Below are 7,356 nucleotides of genomic sequence, written 5' to 3' on the forward strand. Positions count from 1 at the left end.
CCTTCTTAGTATCAAGAAATATTAAAAGAAGTCTTAGGCTCCAAACCAGAGGGAGGTACAAACACAAAGAACTAAAGAAAGAAAGAAACAGAAGCACAAAGCTAGGAACATATTGCCAGAGATGGACAGTTACATCTCCACAATCACTCTAAACATGAATGCTCTGAATTCACCAAGGAGAAACACAGAATATAAAGTTGGATTAGGAAACAGAATCCAACTTTCTGTGCCTCCAGGAAACACACCTAAGTACCAAGGATAAACATAGACTGAAAGTGAAGGATGGAAAACAATCCTGCAAGCAAATGACACCTATAGGTGCCATTTAAATGCAAACAAATTCATCAACCTTGATGAAATGAACACACTCTTAGAATTACACAATAATCTAAGACTGAATAGGGAAGAAACAGAAAACCTGAACATACCTTTCACAAGCAACGAAATTGAAAGTTACCAAAACTCTCCCCCAAAACAAAAGGTCTTCACAAAAGTCTTCACAAGTGAGTTCTACCAAACCGTTAAAGATGAAATAACACCTGTCCCCCTCAGTCTCTTCCAAAAAAATCAAGAAAGAAAAAATTCTTCAAAACATATTTTATGAGGCCAACATTACATTAATTACATCGATGCTCATTATTACTATCTCAGGGAAATGCAAATGAAAACCACAATGGAATAGCATCTCACCCCTGTGAGAATGGCCGTATCAGAAAATACCACACACGCAAGTGCTGGGAGGCCGTGAAGGAAAAGGAACCTGTTACACCACTGGTGGGAATGTGGCCTGATCCAGCCCCCACAGCAGGACCTGAAAACACTAACTGCAGATGCCTGAAAACACTAAAAGGGGCTTACCATATGACGAAGCAATTCCACTCCCGGGTATGTATCCAAAGAGCACAAAAATACTAATTCCAAAGGAAACCTGCACTCCTACATTTACAGCACCTCCGTTCACAATAGCTGAAATACGGGGAAAAACCTAAATGCCCCAGAACAGAGGAGTAGGTCAAGGGGTGTGCACGTACACACAATGGAATACTATTCTGTGAACAAACAAGGCTACACTCTTGCCATTTGCCTCAACATGATGGAACTTAAAGGGATTATTCTAAGTGAGTCAGAAGGAAAAAAATACTGGGTGGCTTCACTTATAATATATGGAATGAGGAGATACCGAACAAAGGGTCAGAAAAAGACAAACTGTAACACTGACCCTTGGAGGCTGACCCAAGATCTGAGACCCTCAGGCCAGGGAGAGAGGGCAGGGCAGGAGACTGTAGTGAACGGTGTGGGGAGGGGCGGGTTCCAGGAACTGTGGTGGAGGGCTGCGGGCACTGGGGTGGTGGGGAAGCTATGATGACTGCACCTGAGGGGAGAACCCGATGGGGTGAACAAAAATAAACAGGGATGTTTAAAAACAAAAATAAAAATAAGGGAAAAAATTAAAAATATACTATAACTCAGACAGAAAGTGTAATTTTAAATAATTTTCTATAACTTTAAGTTCTTCCTAGCTCCATCTATTACTTTTAGGGGAAAAGCATGATGAACAGCTAACTCTTCCTTACACCTGTCCAGTCTGATATGAAAGAGCTCCTCCAGATGCTGAGTGTCCTAGCAGGTGACTCATATAGCATCTGGGCAGTGGGTGTCCTGAGGACAATGTCCACTGTGGGTGTCGGGAGAGGCTTCCACACACCCAGGAGCACTTCTCAGCCCCTGGGAGGACATCTGAGAATTCAGCTCAATTCTGACATTCTCTATGGAGAGACACGTTCAGAAACCAGAGGCTACGGACTCCGTCTCCCACTACCACCCTCCACTACAACGCCGGCCAAAAGTCCTGGCTGTGACTGGGACTTCTGACCAACTGGCGACAGACAGGAGGTGCCCACAGCCCACAAGTCCTTCCTCACGCCTCAGGTGCCTGAGGATTATCTGTGCTTCTGGTCAACAGGCTGTAAATCAGAGGCTCTCAGGACACCCCCCTCCGTTCCATTTATGTGTCAGGACAGCAACACAGGAATCAGGAAACCCATGTATTCTTTAGAGCATTAGTTTATTACTAAGCATTTCACACAGGAACACGTGGGAGAGACCTGCAGGGCAGGGCAGGGTGCAAGACTTGCAGCTTCCTTGTCCGCTCCAGACACACCATTCCCTCTAACTCTCTACCCTGTTCCCCGCCCAGAAGCTCTCTGAAGACTCTTCTTTTGGGTTTTCCTGGAGGCTTCACTTCACAGGCCTGACTCAGGAACTCCCTGACCACTGACAGTTGATCTGACTTTCAGTCCCTCTACTCCCCAGAGGTCACCAGTGGGACTGGACGTTCCAACCCCTTAAGCACAGGGTTGGTTCCCCTGGCAGCCAGTCCCCACCCTTGGGTGTTTGCCTTCATTAACAGAACAAGAGACACCGTTAATATTCTCAACACAGGAGATTCCAAGGGTTTGGGGGAGCTGAGAGACAAACTGCTGATAAAGGTCAGACATGTGTGGGGAATATTTAGGTCACCAAAATGAAAAATTTATATATTTCCAATGAAATATTTCTAATAAGTGACAAATATTGTGCATTCCTCCCACTTCTGTCCTTCAGAGGGGCATGGCTGATTTGTAGAGAAACACGCAGCCTTGACCTCTATCTCCTACACTTGTTGGGTGGTGGCCCTTGTCTGCCGGTCTCTGAAGACTCCTGGCCCGCACCCAGGATACCAAGAGCAGGAACAGCCCAGAGTCTGATTCTCAGGCAGGGCCCCAAGGGTGCTTCTCCCTGGTGTTCCCACAGCTCAGCTCCTGTGGGTTTAAACTCTGGGCTGGCCTGGCAGTGACTCACCCTGTTGTAGAGCAACCCCGATACAAAACAGGGTGCCTGACTGTGGGTCCTCACCCGCGCGCTTAAAAGGACTTATCAATGCTCTACTGCAGGCACACGCGAAAGGTTCATAAAAGGTTTATTTGCAAGGGCAGGGGAAATGAGGAAATGTACAGCTCTGGGAGAAAAGTGGGAGACAAAGTTTTAAATGCGTCCTACCCGATCTGCCGATCAGGAATCCCAAAATGGCGCCCTGAGAGCTGGCCGCCAGCCAGGAGCCCTGAAGCCAGGAGGCGAGCGATAGCCAGCCCCCCCAAGGCCCACGTGTTTGGTTTTTATACCCAACCTGGCTGCTTAACTCCACGCTCAGGTCCCAGCCACCCTCCCTTTGGTGGTGATGGGATTTGTCTTTCCCAATGTCCTGATGGCTTTAGTCTGGATTGGGGGTGGAGTCCACAAAGCCTGTATGGGATTAGCTCAGGACATCATTTCCCCCTAACAACTCCACCTTGAATATCTGCTGGAGAGTGTATTTGGCTGCAGGTAAGAGAGTCTTCACTAAAGTAGCTTAATAGACACAGGCTTCACTTTGATACAAGAAGTTTCGTGATGTAAGTCGCAGCTAATAAAGTATCCAAAGATCGTGATTCTTCCCCCATCTGCCCTGTGCTTTGCAAGTAACTTTTGACCATAAAGAAGCAAGATGGCCACTTTCCTGCTCGGGGCCAGCCTGCGTAAACTGCCAGGGGTTCCCGTAAGGATGAGACACCTTGGATGAATCTGATGGAGTAGGGAGGGGGAGTGAGGAGATGCAAACCCTTTTGATCAGGGTGCGGACATCATCCTGCTGAGGGTCCCAGCAGCCCTTTTTTTATACATTACAAGGTACATAAGCATATGTATTAGAGCAGGAAGAGAACAATCATCATATCTTCCTCTAGAACCTCCAGGGGTTCATTTGCCCTTCAGCAGAGGTCGTGACATTCTTTATTTTGAAGGAGGCACAGCTGCTAAACAAAAGTGTTCTTAGAATAGTCATTTATCTTAAACAATTATTTTATTACTAGCAAAAGCTTATGTGACTGAAACTAACATTTCTTTGTTTGCCGAGGTGACCGATTAACTAGGGCTGGGGAAACAAAGGAGAGGATGTTATGGGAAGAGGGGAGACTAAGGGATTTTTTTCTAACTAACCTATAAAGTTTAGACTAACATATAACTCTCCCTGAGTTGTACATTTCCTTATTTCCTTTTCCCTTGTATTTTATTAACCTTTTGTGTGTGCCTGTAGTGGAGTATTAATAAGTCCCTTTTAAGCACACGGGTGAGGACCCACAGCCAGGCAACCCGTTTTACATTGGGGCTGCTCTATAACAATATGATTAAAGCAAAAAATAGAAGGCTTTTATATAGAAATTATCATCTAATAGTATATTGTTTTAATAAGATAATGATTCAATATTAAGGAACCAAGGGCCTGGAGGTTGTCACTGCCAGATAAGCTGCACTGACTCTTCCCTAGCCCCCAGCTCTCATTAAGGGAGGGATTCTCCTAATCTAACAGAAGAGTTTTTCTACTTTTTACTCCTCCACTTATCTAGTCAGCCTAGTTTCCTATCTAACTTTAAGATCAAGAGAAAATTCCCTTTTCTGTAGGATTGCTGATTGTTGTTTTAAGGAACTACAAACATTTCATGGGAGGCAGGGCCAGAGATGGTTACAGCTTTTGGTTCCCAGAATGGTTAACAGGTGACATATCAGTAGTTGTAACATTGACTATTTCCAAGTGCATTATTTGTGCTGCCATGGTTATTAGCTCAAGCAGTCACAAAATTGTTGTTGCCTTATTCTTGAATGCACATTCTAACAGCTACCCTACCCACTGTCACTGAAAGGGAACTGTTAAGGAAAAGGAAACTGTTAATGAAAGGGAAACCTTCCCTGCTAAAGAGCTATAGACATAGAAATGTGAGTAAAAGACACGTTTGCTTCCTTAATAAGCATATCTACACAAGGCCTGGCAGGCTGCTAGTCTGGTTGTTCTCCGGGGCCATTCTCAAAGATCTGCATCCTTCCCCTTTTCCTGGGTCAAGAATCTGTATGCTAACTCACCAATGTAATTGTTATAGGGCTGCCCCGATACAAAACGGGGTGCCTGACTGTGGGTCCTCACCCGTGCACTTAAAAGGACTTATCAATGCTCTACTGCAGGCACACGTGAAAGGTTCATAAAAGGTTTATTGACAAGGGAAGGGGAAATGAGGAAATGTGCAGCTCTGGGAGAAAAGTGGGAGACAACGTTTTAAATGAGTCCTACCCGATCCGCCGATCAGGAATCCCAAATGGCGCTCTGAGAGCTGGCCGCCAGCCAGGAGCTGTGAAGCCAGGAGGCGAGCGATCGCGAGCCAGAGAGACCCCCAAGGCCCACGTGTTTGGTTTTTATACCCAACCTGGCTGCCCAACTCCACCCTCAGGTCCCAGCCACCCTCCCTTTGGTGGTGATGGGATTTGTCTTTCCCAATGTCTTGGTGGCTTTAGTCTGGAGTGGGGGTGGGGTCCACAAAGCCTGTATGGGATTAGCTCAGGACATCCTTTCCCCCTAACAATTCCCCCCTTTCACTTTTTGCCACCATTTCCATGGTGATGAAGATTAAACATACGGATGCTGGGATATAGTCTCAGATGAAAATTTTCCAGGGTTCCAGTGTGAAAGAAAACCAGTCCCTCTGTTATAGAGCAGCCCCGATATTGAACGGGTTCCTGGCTGTGGGTCCTCACCCGCGCGCTTACAAGGGACTTATGAATACTCCACTACAGACACACACAAAAGGTTAATAAAAGGTTTATTTACAAGGGAAAAGGAAATAAGGAAAATGTACAACTCAGGGAGAAAATAGGGAAATAAAGTCTTTCATGCGTCCTACCCGATCCGCCGACCTGGAAACCCAAAGTCACTCTCAGAGCTGGCCGGACGCTGCGAGCTGGCGGAGAGCCAAAATGGGGGGATCCCCCAAAGCCCACGTGTCTGCCTTTATATCAACCTGGCTGCTTAACCCCACCCTCAGATCCCATGCTCCTTCCTTTTGGTGGTGATGGGATTTGGAATTCCCAGTGTCTTTGGCTTTGGCCTGGGGTGGGGGTGGAGTCCACAAAGCCTGTATGGAATTAGCTTTAGGACAGCTTTTTCCCCCTAACACCTCCAGGTATTGTCCATTGTGGAAAGCAAAAGTCCTCCTCCAGTCCTGGAAAAACAGTTCATCAGTCCAAGCCGAAAGAAAACATCTGGAGGCATTAGACAGAACAAGACAGCAGATATGTCAAAATCACAGGAAAAAAGATCTTAAAATGGTTCAACTTATGTAAAAACAAATTCTCTCAACCTTGATCCCAAATTTTTTGAACAGCATAGCAAAAGTTTGCAAACTAAATCTACTTTTAAACCATATTGCCTATTTTTGCATAAAATCAGAGGGCAGAATAACTAAGCAGCAATTTTAGCTGGCTTTGTTGGAATACTCCATATAGGATTCAGAGCGAACCGTTGGCATCCGGTCCGTGTAGGCTTCAGGAACAAGTTGGTCTCATCAGACTCCACCTGTGCTTTCCTCTTCTCGAGGGTACCAGGGACTTTTCGTTGGCCGGGTTGTCCAGTCCTGCCAATGGAGGCAGCTTCCTCACCTTCTTTGGAGGTCTCTGGAACCCTACGAACAAAGCAAACAGGTTCTCCTCTTCTTGGTTCAGGTCTGTTTCAACTTTCTGGAAGAACTCCACACAAAGCCACACAATGAACTTATGTTCAATTTTTTTTTTTCAGTTTAAGCAAACAAAATCCCTATGGAAGTTATGCAAAAACAGACTCTGAGATAAGTAGTAAAAGATTACTACCACTATTTTTATGCTGTGTTGGTATCAAGGGGAGAGAAAATGCAAACACGTTAGCCTTGCTGGAAAAAAAAAAAAATTGCAACCTTGCTGCAGATCCTGGTCACCAAAACAAGAAAATTTTGTGGATTTAGAACAAAATGCAAAACAAATCATCAGTATTATGTCAAAGAAAACTTAGTAAATGTCAGGTGTATTTCCAAGTCTATTCAGTCCTTAGTAGGAAAGTTTTACTCTCAACAGTTCCATCAATAGGAAGCTGTCGAGACCTTCTCTCCCTATATTTCCAGAAACAATTCCTGTAGATATTAAACAATTGAATTATGCAATATGACAAGGTGACAATCACCATTGACAATTTACATTCATGTCAGGTAAAGGTGTTACCCGTTTTCCCAAGTGACAATGCTTCCCTTCCAGTTTTACTTCAGTAGGTAAAAGCCAAATAGAACAAATTAATCTAATGCCTTCCCAGGAGGAAAGGGAGAAACTTCGTGGAGTGTCTCAGGAGCTCTACTGAGGTTCCACAAAATTCCCTTGCATCAGCCAAATGACAGGCTACCAAATTTGTACTTGAATTTAGATTTCTGGGAAGCTTTGCCATAAATATCAGAAAAATAACAGAAACAACAATGTTCAATCTCTATGAAGGCA

The sequence above is a fragment of the Talpa europaea genome (assembly GCF_964194135.1).
Source record: "Talpa europaea genome assembly, chromosome: 3".
NCBI lineage: Eukaryota > Metazoa > Chordata > Mammalia > Eulipotyphla > Talpidae > Talpa > Talpa europaea.